General features: G+C 44.1%; 1 protein-coding gene across 6 annotated transcripts in view; it reads left to right on the forward strand.

Annotated features, from left to right (window-relative positions):
- The first annotated feature begins 338 nt into the window (after positions 1 to 338).
- Positions 339 to 21231, forward strand: part of HDX (highly divergent homeobox) — a 355483-nt gene continuing 334590 nt past the window's right edge. For 3 of the 6 annotated variants that reach the window (XM_085607815.1, XM_085607818.1, XM_085607820.1), the window contains exons 1-2: positions 341 to 474; positions 6979 to 7063. The gene's annotated coding sequence lies outside the window, so the exon portion shown is untranslated. Of the gene's footprint in view, positions 475 to 971; positions 1524 to 6978; positions 7064 to 21231 lie in introns of those variants that run through there. The other 3 variants (XM_085607817.1, XM_085607821.1, XM_085607816.1) reach the window with 2 other exon arrangements.

The raw sequence follows: 21231 nt of genomic DNA on the forward strand, positions 1-21231 counted from the left end.
TCCCCAGCAGAAGCAAAACAGGCGCAGCGTCCTTACTCCAATGAGCAAGGAGTGACTCCCAGCCGGCACCTTCAGAGGTGGGGGCTGCTCTCTGCCACCGCTGCCGCCGGTTTCTGGCATCTCTCCTCAGAGCCTGGCCTGGGCGGCGGCAGTGGGCGTGCCTTTGCAGGCGATCAGAGTCTCCGTTCTGCTGAGGCAGGCGATGTCAGAGCTGATCTCGCGTGCCCATTGGCCGATGTCTGCCGTGACGTCACAATCATGATTAGAATTGATGATAGGGCGTTCTGATTTCATTGTCTGACGCGGGGACCGACGGGGCAAAAAAAAATCTGGTGAATCCCAAGGATCCACGGGCGCGGCGAGGCCCAGCAAGCTGCGCTGGAGGCGGATGAGCGGGCAGCAGCCGCCCTGCCGGCCCCGCCGCGGGCTGAGAGCAGGCCGATCTACTGTACTTCGAGGAGGCGCGGGCCAGAGGTGAGCTTTAAATGTTAACTTGACGCGCCTCCCCCTAGGCCAGCGATTCCGGTTCAGCACGTTCATCTCCTACGGGGATGCAGGCAATCGCTGCAACGCGCCCCTCTGTGCTGAGTGACGGGCCCTGAGCTCCTCCCCCTTTTATAAAGAGCGCGTGCCTAGTCTAAGAAAATACTATCACAGTATGTTTGCGGGAGGGAGGAAGCAGGCCCTGCGCACCGGCTCCCCCCTCCGTTGCAGCGTTGGACTCCGCTCTCCCGCCCCATCAGCTGCGCGTTACCCATGCGCACTGAGGCTGTGTGCTGCCTGCTTCCCACTTGCACCTCCCGCTTCCTCGGCCATCTTACGTTTTTTTGTTTACACGCTGCGACACAGACAGGAAATCAGAAAACGAGCAACACCTGCTCCGTTTTCATAGCTATGCACTATTCCGGGAGTATACTCAAGTCACGTGTGGGCAGTCTTAAAGTGTTACTCCGACGTCTGCCTGCTTACCCGAATGTTGCCTCTGCAGGATTGACCGATGATGGAGGAGTAGAGCTGCCCAGGGACTACGTGAATAGTACACTGTCTCCTTCCAAATGCCGACCCCTTCCCCCACCACTCCCCAATGTTTGAGGAAGGTGTTTGGACGGCGACATGGGCCAGATATCAGTGTGATTAAACAAGCGGGCAGACGGCGCATTTGCTAAATCTTTCGTGAACAAAAATAGTTTTCAACACTCGGTGGTCTTTTTAATACTTCTACAAATTGTAGTTTTTCCAGACCGTTTCGAGGAGCTTCGTTGCTTCTATCTACTCATTAATGGATACGGGGGTGTGCATGTTTATATACATGTGGCAGTTTGTTCTTGTATAATAACTAGGTTATCTTTTTTAATATCTGTTTATTGAGGTTTTGTGAAGCATTTAAAAGGAAAAATTAAAAAAAGAAGAAACATCATACATTCACCAGATACAGCGTAGGCCATGCCTGCAAGCAGCATCGCCTAAGAACTACGTTAACTATTGATTAGGGGCGTGTTGAAGTTTACGTACGATCTTTTGGAGTAAGTACACGCAATTTCGGAAATATGCAAAATTCAGGTCTGTTGTTTAGCGCTATATTTTAGTGTGAATGTGTCTTTGCGTCATTGTAAAGTCAGCAAGGTGCATCCAACTGAAGATAGAGGCAGGTATAAGGTGGAGTGGAAGCTTTTATTGTGTAAACCTCAGCCACAGCTAGCTCTAACTGTAACCACAGCGTCCAATAGACCGGGAGCAGCTTATTCTAGAATCTGATGACACTAAGATAATAATGTTCTAGTATATTCCTGATGGCAATCAGGTGAGTAAGATGCCACACATCCCCCTATTATAAAAATAAGGCAAATTACCCAAATAAATATACACTGCATGTAATATGAAAAAAACAGAGCAGTAGGATCCGAGGCTACAGTGCTAAAACAAGGATTGCTCTGACCGGTACAGTGGCATCTCCACCATTGTGCTTCACATGATCTCCCATAGTTTGTTCCGTCTCAGAATTGACTTCTTTGTTTTTCTCTCACCTCTCATTGCTTTGACTAGGCCAAAGATGTCTCACTACTCTTCCTAGATTCCAAATCCTACCATGTTGTGCTTGACCGCATTCCGATATAGATTTGTTATTTTCATGGGTTCGGTAAATTTGGACCATTTCATGTCATTAGTAGGAGCTTTAACTCAGTTTCCTACTTTGAATTCTATCAATTTGGTCTCATGTAGTTTACCATACATCTCATTGCAAGCTGCCTGCAATTATACTTGTTTTAATCTCCATTGTTGATTTTTATCAATGTTCACCCAGCCTTTATGCCACTTCATCCACCCAGGTACTAGTCTAGAATGGGCTTCCTTCCTTTGAACAGCTCAAACAGAGTTATGTTCGTGGACTGATGAGGAGTTAGTTGATATGCTTTTAACTGTTTCACTACTTCTTCCTTTGAGCTCGACCCAAAAGACCCTGCCAGCTGAATTACCCTCTTTTTAAGAGTCTTATTGAACCTTTCTACCATTCTTTGGTTTCTGAGTGATATAAGGCGTGCAGTTTGCGGATAATCTCTCACTGTAAAAATTCATTCATCTCTTGGTAGCAAAACTGGACCCCATAATCTACGAGAAGGGTGCTAGATAGTCCTTCTTGGATAAAGATTTCCATCAAAAAGCTCTCAACTGTCTTGGTGTTCATTTGACTGTCTTGATGTAGACTTCTGAAACACATTTGATTTCTGTCCATCTTGAATATAGGTCACTTAACACAAGAAAATATGGTGAGCACCTTTCAGCAGTTAATGGCTTATTTATGTCTGTTGCTAAATCCACCGAAGTCCTGCTGGAAGAGACCGACAATACATGGATGGATTATGTAACTTTACTACTTTATGGATAACTGAGCAGGGTATGCAGTCCCTAACCATTCTCCCTACCAGTACGTCGATACCTGGCCACCAGAAATCTAATCTTAACCTTTGTTTGGTTTTGGTAATACTAAGAGGGCCTTCATGTTCTAAGTCAATTAGTTTATTTTTAATAGAATCTGGAGGTATCATCCTGGTACCTCTAAACTGACAATTTTCCTCTGGCCTTTCAACATGATCTCAAATCCTCCTCAAGTTTTTCCCCTCCATCCCAACCTTGTATTAACAACTCACATACTTTGCATAGGACCAAGTCAGTTTCTAACTCTTTTCCAACTTCCTGTTCAACAATTCCTTTAGTTATCATACATACATCTTCCTTTTGTAACTCTATATCTTCATTATTGTTGTCACCAGCACCTTCCTCTTTCCTTTGTTGCTCGAATAAGAATTTACCTTTATAAAATGAAAGACAAGAGTCATTAGTCAAAATATGGACAGTTGGTTTAATTTAACACAGTGGCTGGGAGAGCAGCCAACAGAGTCGGGGTCTGAAAGTATTTTGGCCATCATTTTTATAAATTTCACAAGGTGAAATAAAGCGATTTGTGCATTCTGTTTAGAACAGGAATCTGGGCCTAGTTACGGAGCCATAAATTTGGCGGTCAAACGTGTTTTATTGGGGGGCAATCCCCTGAGACCATTGTGGTGTCGCTACCCATCTGTGGGATCGATCTGGGTTTCGCTGTTTGGGCGTTTGTCTAAGGGTTGCGTGTCACCCCACCTGTGATCTGTCAATCAGTTGATTTGGGCCTAGGTCGCAGGGCCTGCCTGACCACGTACTTCTGGGGTTGAGGGGTGATTTCAACAGCAGTAATGCACGTTCGTCATCATATATCATGACGTGCATTGATATAATATTTTTCAATATTAACACTTTAGGTCACTAAGTAACCAGGACAAACAATCTGCTGCAAGGATTCTCACCCTAGGAATATATTCTACGTCAAATGTAAATTCTTTTAGATTAACTACCCAGCTCATGATCCTGCTACAAATAGCATATATTCCTTTTTTCGAAAACACTTCCTTAAGGGGCTTATGATCTACCCTTAATTTGAATTTTGTTCCCCAAAGGAATTTTCTAAATTTGGTAAGTGCTCAGTACACTGCCAAAGCCTCTTTTTCGATGACAGAGTAAATTGTTTCCGCTTGTGCCAACTTACTTGAAGCAAGTACTGTAGTTTCCTCGCCTTTCTTATTTGCCTGCAAAAGTAGTGCCCCTAAGCCCTTTAAATCGGTAACTGTTGTAACCACAGTTTTCTTTCCTGGCACAAATGCCCTTAAATTAAGGCCAGTGGACACAGCAATTTTCACATCTTCAAATTCCTTCTGACAAAGCTCATCCTACTCAAAACCCACTCTATTTTTTTTCAATAGCTTTGCATGTGATAGGCCCGTCTGGCAAAATTAGTAATAAATTTGCTATAAAACTCTATTGTTCCTAAAAATTACCTCAGGACATCTTTGTTTTCTGATGTTACCATCTTCGTTATATTTGCTAGTTCTGATTTGGGTTGAATGCCTTGAGATGTGATTTTTGTGCCCATAACAATTTATTTCTTCATATTGTATATTACATTTCGCTCTCTCTACAGTAAGGCCATAGTATCTGAATTTCTGTAAGATCTGCCTAATCCTCTCATCATGCTGTTCCTGTGAGTGACCAATAATCTGTACATCATCTTGGTAACAGAATACCCCGGTGATCTCCATGAGCATATTTGACAGGAGTCCCTGAAAGACCGATGTCCCGGATACCAGTCCAAAAGGCATACAGTAACATTTATATGCCCCACCCACACTGACCTTCACAAAAAGTTTGCGACAGAATGGCCATGTATTTCAGAGACACAATTCTTAAAATCTACTCTGAATTTCCATCATTTGTTGAGCTCAGTTTTTCGATGGAATCACTGGCCATCTCTACTGAGTCATCTAAGCTCGCTGTTTTCCCTTCTATTTCTGAGCTGAAAACCAAGGAGCTTCTTATGAGCCTTAAATCGGGGTCCACCCAAAATGTTGGCTCCTAATTGCATAGCTAAAACTCTACAGGAAGTACTTAATCATGCCATAGATTTAGGGATTTTCCCTAAACTTTGGAAGGAAGCTACGGTTATTCCACTTAAAAAAAAAAAAAAAGTCCAACCTTGATCCTGATGACCTGAAAAACTGTCACCCTATCTCTCTTCTGCCTACACCTGGCAACATCTTGGAGAAATACAATCGATTAGTGAAGCTCATTAACACTTGTTACATCCTTGAACCTTTGCAAAATGGCTTCAGAAGTATTCATAGTACAGAAACGGCACTTGTTGCTGCCACCGATAGTATCAGGTACCAGGTGGATCAGAGTGGGGTGGCTGTCCTGGTTCTTCTGTATCTGTCAGTAGTCTATGACACCATCTCACCTGTGCGTCTGGTACAGCATCTCCATCAGGCAGATGTCAGTGGGAAAGCCCTTAATCTCTGCCTCTCCTTCCTCAACAACAGGATGCAAGTTGTCAGCTATGGAGGCTTTAAAGCTAAGGTATTTAGTCTTCTATGTGGGGTCCCTCAGGGGTCCTAGTTGAGCCCCACTCGTTTCAATCCGTATGCCGCCCCTCTCGCCGAACTGATATGTTCCTGTGGTATTCAAGCACTCTCGTATGCTGACAACACACAGAGGGTCTAAATATCTCTCTGCCCTCTTCAACTGGTATATTCCAGGCAGGCCATTCAGATCGCCTTCAGGAAGGAAAGTCCTAATTCCCAGGTTATGGAACTCCCTGCCTTCACACATCCCTAGACGTGACTCTTTTGTCCTGTTAAAGTATTGGAAAACCTGACTTTTCTCATCCTAATTTATTAGGGCATTGCTGTGGTTAATGAACTCTGTTTCTCTGGTTATCGCCAAGGTACCCTTTAGGTTACTGCACTCTGCCAATTCATTTTTCATACCTTCATTTCATTTTTTAGTGTGTAGGGATTCACTCGCCAGCACTAATACTCATTTGACAGTCACTATCCCCCCCCACCATCACTCTTTCAGTCTAATTTCTGGGTGATAGTGTCGTCAGATTAATTCCACACACCATTGATTAGATTTCAGTTATTTTTGACAGACACCCTGGGGCACTAATTTCTATTCTTGGGCTCACAGCCATCCATTAACTTCTTACAAGTACTCGCATAACCCAGTGATGGGTCTGGCTCTCAGCACCACTCTTTAGTCTGGTGCTTAAATGATCTCCAGCATGAGGCTAGTGTTGAATACCATCAGTCTCTCTGAAATCTTCACTGCAGTGCTCAATGCGAGAAACTCTACATCTAGAGCGTGTTGAGGTGTACATCTGTGGATGCTAGACACATCCCATCCTCGTCGCCAATGTAAAGTCAGCAAGGTGTATCCAACAGAAGATAGAGACAGGTAAACGTGGAGAAGAAGCTTTATTGTGTACACCTCAGCCACAGCTAGCTCCAACTGTCACCACAGAGTTCAACTGACAGGGACGAGCTTAATTTGGAGTCAGGTGTCACCAAGATTCTAGTGTCTTCCTATAGGACAATCCGTGGAGGAAGATACCACAGTCAATGTTTTTTTTTTTTTTTTATACACAAACACATTTTGCTCTAAATATAGCGCAAATAGCTCAAGATATGGTTGTACCAGCTCTAAAATTCTGTAGAGAACGTCATCATAATCACGTAATATGACATGAGTGTGAAATTCCCACAATATGAATTATACCAGCATTATTAAACATTTTCTTGGTCCTACATTCAACTAGTAGCTAATACGCTGGTTTAATTTTTGTTCAACAGGGAAAAACATGCTCATGAGACTGATAAAAGAGCACCGCGGTTTATAAATGATTTGTCGTTATGTACTTGTGTATCACTATCATGTCCACAATGCTTACAAGTTATCATAAGGTGACAATCAGCCCTTTTATAAAAAAAAAAATCAGTTGGGGCTCATGGATATTTATCTTTTTTCCTTGTGTCAAAAATGTAATCACTGTTTTGCTTAGGAGCATTTTATTTTCTGGAATTCCTACTTATAGTTTTGTTTCTATCATTGCAGTTATGTTTTTATTCATGCCATGTGGTATACCCACCTACTGGATTGGAAGCTGCACGAGATTTTGAAACCTATTCCACTTTGTAAGGTACATATCCTCTTCTAACAAAGTGCCCATAGAGGGTCTCATCTTTATATATCTCACCCAAAGAAGTTGTTTAAATCCCATGATTCAACCTGCCTTCCTTCCTGCGGGTGGACACAACTTTGTGAAGCCATTTTAGAAACAACTAAAGTATTATTAGTTTATTTAATCTACTGACTCTTCATACATACAACCCTCCGTCTGGCATATTTTTCCTTGTTTATTCTGAGGAATAGGTTTTCTTTGGCATTCAAGTGAAAAAGAAACTTATTTTTTCCTAGTTTTTCCTACCCCCTCATTCATATTTTGTTACTAAAACTGTATACGTGTGTTACTTTTCTTTTGAGTTCATATGACAATGTCCTATCTTTAATGCGATTAATTCAGGCCTAACTTGTCTACCAAGTTATTTGTTTTGTTCAGTTATAAAATAAGTATTAACTTCTTTTGTATGCTAATCCTAACTAGTCACATCTGTAATTTGACACCTGTGATTTATTCTCAAAACTTGTTTTGTTGAATTGTTCTTGGGGCACTTGATTTGTTCTTGGAAGATGTTTAATAGTAATTCTTAAAATAAAATTATCTATATGGTGTGGCCAACATAGTGGCAGAGTGAGGTGAGTTTTTTCTCCTCCGCTTTGACGGTATTGTGCCTGCTCTGATAGATCCAGGGCTTACAGAACTTGTTCTCTGCAGTGGCAAAGCATGACCGTGAGCTCTCGCTGGGTACTGCAGAAGAAGCTCAGCAGACAAGATGACCACATATCCATTCCTGTGGAGAAGGGGTGTGAGTGTGGTGTAGCTGCGTTCTGAGAAATCTAGCAGTTGATTTGGCAGTCCATGCAGGGTGTAGGTAAATTCTCCTGTGGCATGCAATGTAAAGAGTGGAGCTCCTGCTTAGGAGTGGAGTTGGGAATGTGAAAAGCTGTCGTACCCAAGATGTGATGCAGAAATCCCAGGGATGATGCAGGTGCTGAAGGTGAGTCGACTTGGTTGGCCCAAGTTTGTGGCAAAATCTATACTGGACACGGATGAGGCAAGAGAGCATCGATAGAGCTGACACAAGGGCGTAGTTTGACAGTGGGCCCTTGGAGGTAGATTAGTTGGTCATTAAAAGGGGCTAGCAGAACACACAGTGACCATCTACACCCTGCCTTGGGGAGACACATACACAAACAAAGGGTAGATCTAGGATTAGAGGATGTTGTTCAATTGCCAACTAAGAAATAAAGGGGTGACTGAAAGCTACAGGTGTGCAATCGAGAGGTGCATGTACCACAGTGAAATTAAGGTGACCACAGAAGCGATGACCTGCACGGTTGCACTGATGAGAGTGGCCAAATGGCCATTCACAAATAGGCCCGGAAGGAGCGTGAGCTGGGGCACACTCAAGCACAAAGTGTCTGAAGAGAGGCATTCCTAGGGCGACACCCTTATAGTCTACATAGAGTGAACACCACTAGGAAGAACTCCTTGGTGGCAGCCGTTCAATGGATGAAGGCAACCTTTGCGGAAGCTTTAAAATGGTGGTAGTGCACCTGGCCACCATTAATAGTACAAGAGTTCCAGATAGAATGTAAGGTCTTGGGCAGCCCTTGGTCCACACATGACCAGTAGGGGACAAGCTAGCTCAATATGGCTGGGGTCATGACCAAGGGAATAGCAAACAAAGTAGCACCAGAAGGACATCTGTATCCCAGGCATAACACAGCATCTGCAAAGGGGAAGACCGATGCAACTGAGGGAAATGTTCACGCAAACTTAATGTAACAAAATCCATGCAGCACTCAGTCAATAGGGGCCCCAGCCCATGGACCAGTCCCCAAAGGTGGGATCCAACGAGAGGTCAGAAGGGACATGGACCTAATTTAGGGAGATAGGTGGAACGTTCTTCCATGTGGAGAAGGCTGCTGCTAACAGGCCAAATTAGCTGGAGTTTCTGAATGGTTCCCTGCAAGAACGGGTTTTATCCTCCAAGACAAGCTGGAGAATCGCTCCAACAGTGGCAATATTTGCATTCGGAGGATGCCAGGAGGTTCTGAGGGTGCAATGATCGAGAACTGCATTCAACAGCTGTTCAGGGCACTGCCTATAGTTGAGGTAGAGAAAAGTGCGCTTGACAGAACACACAAACAGCTGGACTGGGGCACCGAACACTTGAACTCATCAAAATCATGCCTAAAGTCCATCATTTTAAACTGAAGGAGAAAAAAAAATAATGCCTGCATCCAGACACTTCCACTTTGAGAGAATCCATTTACAAATGGTACTACATGCTAGTTATTTGTCAGAGCTGCTGTAAAGAAATGTGGTGATAAATGCTGGAGAGGATGCGGGGAACTAGGCAGACTGCCCCAGCTAATAAGGAACTGCCCCAAAATGTAAGAGTTTTTTTGGGGGTGCAAGGGAGGATTCTGGTGGATGTTCTAATGGATAGTACCCAAATGACATGGAATACAGTTTACCTCACCACTCAACAGTTCTTTTGGGGCTGCCGCCCAGGATACATTGAGGATCTAAAAGTGACACTATGAGAACAGTGTCGTTACTGTTGTCATGTGGCAGGCAGATGCTAACATGTTTGTGGGGATGATCAGTTGCTCCAGTTGAGTTGGACTGGTATCACAGACTATGGTGAACATTAGGGATGGGGAAAAAAGCGCTAACTTCAGGAGGGGCGATGTAGTACTTTTTTTTTTTATCACTGTAATGTCCTAGAGAACAGCAAAAGGACAGAACGGCAGACTATAAGAGACGCACCTCATTGCTAAGTTCCTCGTGTAGTGATTTCAAACAGTAATCTGTGGAAGTGTGCACAACAACTCCTGCACCTGCCGTTGATGGGTGCAAACTGCAACGCAGATTGAAGGATGGATAATTTAGGAAAGGTGTACAACCAAATTTTCTTTTCCCAAAAGAAATGATAAATGGACAAATGTTCCTTTATATTTTGTAGTCTCCTTTATTTCAATTGGATCAAAAAACAGGCTCCAGCCAACGCATTTCGTTCAATTCACATTGAACTTCATCAGGGCTGAAAATGACAATAAAAAACATAAATATACATAAAGACAAAAATAAACATGACATAACACTAATCAAAACAACTTTAAAAACATATTGCATTGTAAGACACACAACATGATATGACATCACCCATATATACAAACAAGAAAACAGCAACAGAACTAACCGTAACACAAAGATTGTACATTGTTAAGAACATTCATATAACACTGCACATAGGTATTTACATCACCAATAAGAACCAACTGAAACGGGCAAAGCAGTTAACAGGCCTAGTGTTAGCATGTGTTAAATGATTGTGGAAAGATTAAATCGGCATCAACCCAAACGCCCAATTCGGCCTTAGATTATAGCCATGCTTGCCCGTTTCAGTTAGTTCATATTGGTGATGTAAATACCTCTGTCTGTTGCGAGTTCTGCTCTGCCAAGTGGTGTCAATCCAGTCCTATGCCCTTGGAAATGAGTTGAAAGTGCTGCAACTGTGACAATCCATGCATCGACGATGTTGGCGCAGATCGGAACTGGTGCATCTCCGCCGACGCATCTCCGCTGCTGGAAGGACCGCGGACACGGCATTGCTGACTGCACGACGCATCGTCTTCAGTTCCCGATGCATCTCCTCCTTTGTGCAGCTCGCATCTCCTTCAGCCGAGAGGTTCGACGACGACGTATCGCCCTTGTCTTCTTTGCATCTTCAACAATGTGCAACTCGGAACCAAATACACATCGGATTCAGCAAAGACACATCGCCTCTTTTGCTCCCTGCCTTGGCGCATCAAGGGACTGTTCAGCGGGCCAAGGCTGGTTCCTGTATCCGAACCTTGCTCTGTTGCAGTCAGCTTGAACCTTTAGATTTTACCCGGTCAAGCGCGACCAGTTCGCCTTGTTTGGTGCTATTTTTTTCTGACCACTAAAAAACTGTTTATTCTTTCATTATTCATATCTTGACTTCTACGTATTGTTTTTTTTTGTTTTGGTCTTCTTATACTCATAAAAATATACGCTACTTTTCTAAACTGGTGTGGTGTCTTTTTGTGGTGTTTTCACTGTGTTACTTTTTGAAGTGTTGCACAAATACTTTATACATTGCCTCTTAAGTTAAGTCTACTTGCTTTGTGCCAAGCTACCAGAGGGCGAGCACAGGTTAATTTATGTATCTGCTACGACAGGGTACAAACCTCTGCCAACCAGAAACCCAATTTCTAACAATACTAAAGAACAGAGAGTATAATTCAGGGTGGTTTTGTAACTTGTTCCATTGAAATATCTTTAACTAAATACCTATATCACTTTCACTTTCTATTTCACTTGCAATTAAACTTTTTTGTTTGATTGCAAGTGAAATAGGATAAATATAAGCATTTTCTAACCTATGATTACAACATATAGAATTCTACCAGGACTTGAAATTAATTGCGATAGCAGCTTTCTATTTCTTGGTAATTTGTTGAAACACAACCGCTTTTAGAAGATCAATTAATTTATTACTGTGAGGTTAGGAAATCTAGTCTGGAGCACTAAAACCCAAAAAGATAATCATCAAAGTAAATGGAATCTTTTTTATTTTTTTTTACTTGTTTTTATTTCAGTACTGCACAGAGCATCAGAGAGGGATATGGAAAAAAACCCACCAGTTAACATGTACTCCGAAGTAGCAGTACATGGTGTCACAGCGGCCTGTATGTATGTCCTTATTCTCTGCTCGGCAGCTTCATTGCTGGGCGCATGTTATCTGTGTGACATAAAAAACTATCCCCATAAAGAAGAATTATGTGCTGTATCGGCTAATATAACTTGTAATAAAAGAAACAAGAAAAAAGAAAAGAGAACCTTGGCAGCGAATGGTGGCGGGCGCCCTCCCCAAAAAGATAGTAGGACCAAAGGAGAATTATCAAGCGGCAGGCAGGGAATTCAGAATGTACAGGGGTCGGCTTACTGGAGAGGGCCACAGGGGTGCATCGAAGCGGGGGGCCGTCAAGAGATATTACTGGGTCAACAGTCCAAGACAGTTTGCAGGGATAATTGTACATGTCGGCCGCTATGATGGGACCCCCATTAGAAGCATGTCTGGTAAAGGGACTCACTTGCATTTTGCCAGACCTACAGGCCGTTAAATACGTGTGATGCAGGTTAAAAAAACTGGGTGAGCTTAAACCATGCGTTACTAGCCACCTCACAGTCGTGTGCGAACGCCCTCTTCCACTCCCCCTTGGTGAGCAGAGACAGTAGGACCGCCATCCATCTGTCCTGTATTTTTGACACCTCAACCGTACAATCCTCTTTCAAGGCTTTGTATATGCTGGAGATTCGTCCTCTAGTGGAACCTGGGCCAAACAGCCGCACTAAGGTCCATGTCTCCTTAAGCTCTTCCGGAAACGAGGTCCATATTTCACAAACTGCGTGTGATATTTCTGCATATTGTAAGACATGACCATCCATCACTTGAAACCACGCCTCGTTGAAGGATAAGAAGGTCCCATTCATATACATATCTCCAGCTGTTATGCAGTCCCGATCATACCATGTGGTGAGATCCATTATGGACTGGATCCAATGGAAACTTTGTATCCACTGGAGGGGGAGTGACCAAGCGTATTAGTCCCTACACACTACCATGGTAACCGCCCGCTCCCAGGCCTTCTCAACTTGCCGGATTACAAACGGGCATTCTGCAGGTGTCCGGAAGCCCATCATAAAGTATCGCAGCAATTCCATCTCGTTACCTCATTCCGCCACAGTGCCTTCTCTACATTGCGGCCCTCGAATAAATGGAGTCTTAACATGAAAAATGTCTATTATTTGAGACTAAATCTTCAATCAAAGTTATATACAAAAGGACAAACAAAAAAAGCAAATTGCTAGAAATGGGGTCTCTAGTTCGCAGTTGTTAGAAATGGGGTTCTCTAGATGGCAGGTTTGTACCCTGTCCAAGTAGGGACCCTTCCTTCTAGTCATGGTAAGGGGGATTACACTACTAAAATAAGCACTACTCACCCCTAGGTAGATTGGCATGAGCAGTCAGGCTTATCTCAGAGGCAGTGTGTAATGTACTTGTACTCAAACACACACTTGCACAGTGAAATCACCACAAATGGACACTAAACCAGTTTAGAAAAATAAATTATCTTTATCTAAACCAAGCAAGACCAAAACAACAAAAACTCAGCATACACATATCAAGATATCACTTTTAGAGCGACTATTGCAAGAATAACTCCTGTAGAAACATATAGCTCTAACTGGGCCTATTACAATGTTGTGACAGGAACAATTCCTAAGTATTTTGTGACCGCGGGGTGCGCACACCAGCCTCTGAGTCATACGGACCACCAAGTAACAGTACCTTGGAAAAAGAAGTCGACCGACGGTGCACGGCATGAGGGTGGTGAGATGTTGATGGGCCAAGGCGAGGCCGCTTCCTTGCTGCCAAAGGGAAGGCGAGGCATCGAGTCCACAAGGAGGTGAGGTGCAGAGTCTGGGCTGGCAGGCGAGATGAGGCGGCGGTAAGGTGTCACCCACATCGCTTTTTAGCTGCGTGATGACGAGATGCTGGTGGCAACATGCGTTGGTGCGAGTGCTGACGTCAGGGAGGCCGATAACTTCCAGGTGTCAGTGGGCATCAGAGCTGCGGTACAGGTGGGTGGTGCACTTCATGAGCAGTGCCAAAGGCCTCGTGCAGGTCGCTGCGTCACTGGCGGCATCGCTGACGGTGTTGGTGTTGTTTTTTCTTGGGTTGCAGCACCAGCCACACGATTCCAAGGGCCCGGAAACTGGAATTGGCACCCTTTGGCAATCTGGGTTCCAGCAGAGGCGTCCAGGTGCTGTTTAGCAAGCTGTAGGTGAAGTCTTTGTGTCCCTGTGACTTCAGAACAGGAGGCAAGCACTACTTTAAGCCCTTGGAGAATCTTCTTAAGCAGGATACCACAGCAATGAAAAAGTCAAGTCCATTCCACTGCCCACAAACAGAAGCAGCAACTAACGGTCAACCCAGCAAAGCAACACACAGCGCAAAGGGGCAGCCCTCCTTATAGCTCTTCATCTCTTCTTCTTGGCAGGGTCCTCTTAGTCCAGAAATAATCTAAAGTATTGGGGTTTAAGTTCTACTACTTATTCCCAATCTTTTCTTTTTAGTCTTTGTTTCAAGAGTCTGAGCTCAGTAAAAACCAGTTCTGTCCCCCCTGGTTCAGCTTCACTACAGGAGGTGGAGACAGCATTGTGCAGAGCGGACATAGCCTATTCAGGTGCTACTGTAAACTACTTTCACCACTCAAAATGCAGAAAGGTATATTCAGCCTGGCTCGGAGTCCCACAGGAAAGGCAGGACACACCTCAACCCCCCTTGTGACTGTCTAGAGTGAATGCACATCCCCAGCTCCTGTCACTCCAAAACCAGACAGTGAATACACAAACGGGCAGAGGCACGCAAGATGGTTAAAGAAGAAAATGCCCACTTTCTAAAAGTGGCATTTTCAAACGCACAATTTAAATACCACCTTTACTAAAAGGTGTGTTATTCTGAGTTTAGAGAGCCCAAACTCCCAATCTCTAGATGTTCCCAATTGAATGTTACCATTGTAAAATGTTACAAGGCAGCTCCAATGAGAGCTAGTTCTTGCAGTAGTGAAAAACGAAATGCACAGTATTTCGCTATCAGGACATGTAAAACATACCAGTTCATGTCCTATGTTTAACTAACACAGCACCCTGTCCATTGGGGTACCTTGGACCTACCTTAGGGGTGACTTACATGTAAGAAAAGGGAAGGTTAGGGCCTGGCCAGTGAGTGCACTGGCCAGGTTGACATGGCAGTTAAATGTGTGCGCTCAGACACCGCAGTGGCAGATCTGAGACACATCTGAAAGGCTACTGGTGTAGGTGGCACAATCAGTGCTGCAAGCCCACTAGTAGCATTTGATTTACAGGCCCTGGGCACAAACAGTGCTCTTTACTAGGGACTTACCAGTAAATAAAATATACCAATCATGAATAACCAGCCGTATCCTAATTTCCAGAGGGAGCTCTTGCACTTTAACACTGATCAGCAGTGACAAAAGCACCATAGCTAGCTTGGCTGATGGAGGGTGATGCCCTGAAACCAGTCGATTTTAAATTGATTTTTTATGATGACAACTCTGTTTTATTAATTTTAACAAAACTGTTCTGTTTGAGTTGTGTCCTACTTTTGAGTGTGTTATACTCCAACATTTTTTTAACTGTGACCACATTTTTTGTGTATTTCTTGTGAGCCCTTGCACTTTAACTATGGGGCTCCTTCCCCTGGGAGGCCATTATGTTGTGCCTCACGTTCCTCGCTAGTCAGCGGTCCCCCTTCTACACGCCGCCTCACCTCGGACCACTATTTAATCGCACAGGAGCAGACACGCAGCGGGTGTAACAAAGACAAGCCCGCAGCGCCCGTCCGGGACCAGGGGCCATGACCCCAGGTCCAACTAAGACAAAGAGACTGAGCTACTCTGCTAAAGAACTGTTGTAGCTCCGTCAGACCCCTCCCTCCAACTGTACAACGATTAAACTAGATGAAGCTCTTTCCGAGTGCCACCACTGCAGGTTCTCTCTCACTTCAGCAATAAACAATGATTACAATGGTAGGATCTGAGTTAAACCAGTGAACCAGGGATACCCAATTACACTGACTTACTGGGGAAGATTGCGCATAAAAGTACACAATTATTGAATCAGGATTGCACATTTTATAGCATTAACTGTCGATCACTCCCGAAACACAAAGCTGATATTTTTGACTTTCTGCTTAGTAACCAACCCGATGCTGTCTTTCTAACAGAGACCTGGCTCACTGAGAGGCTTAGGAATGAAAAAGCTCGATGTTAAACTCTAGAAAGACAATGGAGGAAACACTACCAGACTGATGCCAAACTGGCCTATAAAAAGGTCCTACGGGATTACCACACTCTCTGTAAAGCTGCTCGAGCTGAGTTTGTTTCTCTTGAAATCACTCAAACTCAGAACTGCTCAAAAACTCTTTTTAAGGTGGTTACAGAACTATCCGGGTCTGAAACTCAGACCACCCTTCCTTAACGGGATGCAATGTGAGGATCTTGCCCACTACTTTGTGGATAAAATATACTCCGCACTATCCAGTGATAACCTGCTAAATACCTCACACATGACTGACACTACCCCTAATGCGACCAGTGTTGGGATGTTAGAGACCTATAGTAATATTAAATCCATCAACAAGCTGGAAGCTTCGTCTCTTCTGGAACTCAGCTCCTTCAACCAGCTTCTGGCAAGCATCAGATCTGGTTCCCTCTTTGATTTACTTCCTATCTCAGTGATGAAACAACTTGAGTCTCCTATACTTCGGTTGATTATGGACCTTCTCAACGCCTCCTTACAGGAGGGTTTTGTTCCCCTGGAATGGAAACATGCCATGGTGCTCCCTCTTTTAAAGAAAGCCAATACTGATCCGACTAAGCCATCAAATTTCTGTCCAATCTCGTTGCTCCCGGCTTTTTCCAAAATCCTCGAAAAACATGTTAACTCCCAGTTGACCCCCTTTGTTGAGTCTCAGAACTTTCTTCACACCTCTGAATCTGGATTCAGAGATGGATTCTCTACTGAATCTACTTTACTAGGAGTCACCAAAATGCTGCCGCACCGGTTGGACCAAGGTGACACGGTGGCCCTCTTTTTACTTGACCTTAGTGCTGCATTTGATACGGTGTCTCAAACTGTTCTGCTGAGAGCCTTGCAGTTCTTGGGTCTATAGGGCTTAGCCTTACAGTGGCTGCACTCTTTTCTAACTAATCATACTTTTCAGGTTTTTTCTACCACTGTCAGCTCTAAATCCCATTTGTCATCCTATGGAGTGCCCCAAGGCTCTGTGCTGAGTCCTTTGTTGTTTAATGTCTATGTTCGCCATCTGGCAGATGTTGCTGAAGAGGCTGGGTTGTCCCTATCTTCCTATGCTGATGACACACAGATAATCTGTTCCCTCTCTTCATCTAAGGAATCTGAATCATATGCTCTTCAGTCTGGTCTGAGGAAAATTGTGTCTTGGATGCAAAATAACTTACTCAGACTAAATGAAGACAAAACTGAAGTCATGATCCTAGGGAAACCACAAGATCTCTGGGGACCCCAACACTGTCCCTCGGAAAGGGGTGCCTTACCTCGGCCTGTACATCAGGTTCGTAACCTGGGCTTCAACATCAACGACCATTTGTCTATAAAACAACAAGTCACTAAGGTGGCTTCAACTTATTTCACCATTCTATAGTGGTTAAAGAAAATTCTGTGAATTATACCCCCCTCTGATCAGAGAACAGTAGTCCATGCCCTGGTTACGTCTATGATGGACTACAGTAATATTCTTTATTTGGGCTCCAACAAAGCTATGAATCAAAGCCTTCAGGTGGTACAAAATGCGGCACCCAGGCTGCTCTGTCATGTTCCGAAGACTGTTAGTCTCTGGCTTTCTCCGTGATCTTCGTTGGCTAAAGGTAGAGAATTGAATCATATTCTAAGCCTTTAACTATATGTTCAAAATTGAATTGGCTCCGCAATATTTGCAATCTTTATCTCAACTTTATATACCTCCACGTACTCTGCGTTCTGCTGCACAGTCTAAATTCACAATCCCCAGAATCAAACTCACTCGCATGCGCAGTCTGTCCTTCTCTTATCTAGGACCCTCCCTATGGAACTCTCTCCCTATTTCTCTACGGGAGGAAACTGTTTATGGGAGATTCCGCAGAAGTTTGAAAACATAGCTGTTTTATCTGTAATTTCCTTTCCGTTTTCCTCTGGCACCGGGAAACCCCTCGGGTAGCTGTGTGCCGTATATAATTTAAATACCATAACATAAAATAGCATCTAAGCCAGCAAAAACGAAATCCAGCACAATCTCAGAGGCAATGTGTATAGTGTTTGTATACACTCTGTAACGCAGTGAAAACACTGAAAGAGGACTCCACACCGGTTTAGAAGAATAACCAATATTTATCTGAATCAAATAAGACCAAAATAACAAAAATCCAACATACACAAGTCAAAATATCACTTTTAAAATATTAAACAAGTTTAGTCCATAGACATCAATTAATGCGTTTGTTTTAGCACAAACTATCTAAAGGCATCAAAGATAGTGCAAGGCTCTGGGGAGATGAGGTGCCGGAAAAGCAAAACGATGAGTTGGTTCCTTACTACACAGGGGAGGTGATGCTTTGGTTCCTTACTGGCAGGGGAGGTGATGAGTTGATTCCTTACTGCGGTGCGGAGTCGATGAAGAATTGGCGCCAAGGGCCGATGCGTCAAAAATCCAGACGTGCTGCGTTGGTGTAACAGTGGCAAAGAAGGTGCTGCGTTGATTTTACAGCCGCAAAGCAGGTGCTGCATCCATTACACAGCCGCAAAGCAGGTGCTGCATCAGAGCGGATGCCACAGGCGTCGGTTACATAGTGCTTTGGACTCACGCTGCAGCGGTTTTTCTGACGTGCTGCGGTGGCACACTGGGGCCTGTGGTGAAAGCCGTATTTGTTGCGGCAAGCCATGCCATGCTTTGGGGCACACAACGGTAACGTGTTGATCTTTGGCAGCGATGGGTCGCTAAAACAGGCACTGGGAGTCAGTGCGTGGAGTTTTCTCTCTAAGTTCACCAGGTTACACTTTCAAGGCCCCAGGAACTGGATTTGGCACCACTTGGCAAGTCACAACTCTCAGAAGAAGACGCTGGCACTGGCAGGTGGAGTCTTTGAGGGAGCTGAGACTTCTTAACAAGAGGCAAGCCCTTAGAGAACCTTGGAAGCAGGATATAGAAAGCAAAGTCCAGTCCTTTCTCACCCAGGACAGAAGCAGTAAGCAACAAGCAGCAGGCCGGCACAACAAAGCAACAGGCAGAGTGGCAGTCCCTCCTTCCCCCAGCATCCAGCTTTTCTTCCAGGCAGAATGTCCTCAGTCCAGAAGTGTTCTGATTTTGGGGTGTCAGAGTTCCAATACTTACACCGCTTTCTACCTTTGAAATAGGAAACTAAAAAGGAAAGGCGTTGTAGTGCACAAGACCCTGCCTTTCTCTGTCCTGACTCCAGGCACACTACAGGGGGGTAGAGACTGCTTCCTGTGAGGACAGGCACAGACCTATTCAGGTGTCAGATGTGTATTCTACAGACCGACTGAGGCAAGAAAATGTCCGCTTTCCAAAAGTGGCATTTTCAAACACACAATTTAAAAACCTACTTCACCAAAAGATGTATTTTTGAATTGTGTGTTCAGAGACCCCAAACTCAAAATCTCTTATCTGCTCCCAATGGGAAATTACTCATGAAAGGTATTTAAAGGCATTTCCCATGTTACCCTATGGGAAAGATAGGCCTTGCAGTAGTGAACAATTAAATTACCAGTATTTCACTACCAGGACATGTAAAACACAACTGTACATGCCATACCTTTTAAATATATTACACCCTTCCCATGGGACTGCCTTGGGCATACCTTAGGGGTGACGACAAGTAGTTGAAGAAACTGTGGGTGCACTTGCCAGGTCGAAATGGCAATTTAAAACTGCACTCACAGACACTGCAGTGGCAGGTCTGAGACATATTTGAAGGGCTACTTATGCGGGTGGCACAATCACTGCTGTAGGCGCACTAGTAGCATTTGAATTACAGGCCCTGGGTGCACACAGGTGCACTATACTAGGGACGTACTAGTAAATCAAATATGACAAACATGGAGAAACCAATTACCTTTTAATTTTAGACAGAGAGCATATGCATCTTAGCACTGGTTAGCAGCGATAAAGTGCCCCAGAGTCCGAAAGCCAACAAAAAGAAGTTCAAACAAATAGGAGGAAGAAAGGCAAAAAGTTTGGAGATGACCCTGCAAAAAGGGCCAGGTCCAACACATATGGTGTATGTCACATTGTTGCTTTCACGCAATCTGATAGTTATGCAATTTCCTTTGATTTTTCTATTTTCATGATCAGAATGATTTATGCAAAGCGAAACTTTGATAATCTTCTTTTGAATTTTCCATTCTTATTTTCACATTTTTCACATTTCTTTGGCACGTGTTTAGTTAATCACTATGCTGCAACATGGTACTTTCTTAAAGTGGTCATCTTGCCTGGTCAGGCGTTGGTAGCTCAGGTCAATTTTATGGATGACCTCTTTGCTGAAGAAGCTTTGCACTTCGCTATGGTCCAGTGCTTTGGGGCTCTTCTGGCTTCATAAGCGGCTGTGTTTCTTCTGTGTTTACTCCCACTGGCACCACCCATGATGTGTTTATTTTGGGATACCGGGCCTCCCTGTTGTGCCAGAATAAAGTGGTGGGCTATTTAAAGTGCAGTAATTGTATAATGTGTGGATTGAGCAACAATACTAAACTAATTCTGAGCAGTTGCAGGAAAGGCCTCTTGTAGCTTTTGTCACTGTAGCTTGAACAGCAGGTCAGCCTTATGACTCTTACAGTCCACTTTGTCCTTGGTTCAAGAAGGAGCGGAGGTCTAGTCCCCTAGGCTCTTCTAAGGTCTCAGACAACAGGTTCAGTCCTCTTCTGATTTTCCACATGTCCAGTAGTGTTCTGAGGAGGTTACCGTGGATGCCGCATTTATACCTGTCACCAACTTGTGGGTGGGGTGATTCCTGGCGCTCCCTAACCAATAGGGTAAAAGTTCACAGGGGTAAACCTAATCACTTAGGGAGAATTTCATGTGTGCCCTACTGAAAAGAATCCCACAGCACAGCTTTTTGCCTAAATCCACGATGGCAAAACATTTCTTTCCCTGTGCAAAGGCTGTGTGCCCACCCTAGAGGTGTGGCCATAGAAATGAGCACTCCCTCCTCTGTGGTCACTCTAAACCAGTTCTGGAATAACTCCTTTCCCACTGGCATTGGTGCCGCCTGACTGGGGGGAAAAGGAAGGGCCCCATCCATTTGCCTGTGACAGGGCAGGCTTCTTTGAACTTAATCAAGTTCTTGAGCACAGCCCTAATAGTCATCCTGTCAGAGGAACAGAAACACATCCTACACCCAGGGCCTTTGGCCTACTCTAGGAGCAGTTTTCACACCTCTACAAAGGGGCTATTCAACTGCTTGGTGACAGTTGGAGTTCATGCAAAAGGGCTTTCAAAGATTTTAAGCAGGAGAAATGCACCTTTCTAA

The sequence above is a fragment of the Triturus cristatus genome, chromosome 5_2, assembly GCF_964204655.1.
Source record: "Triturus cristatus chromosome 5_2, aTriCri1.1, whole genome shotgun sequence".
In the NCBI taxonomy this organism is placed as follows: domain Eukaryota; kingdom Metazoa; phylum Chordata; class Amphibia; order Caudata; family Salamandridae; genus Triturus; species Triturus cristatus.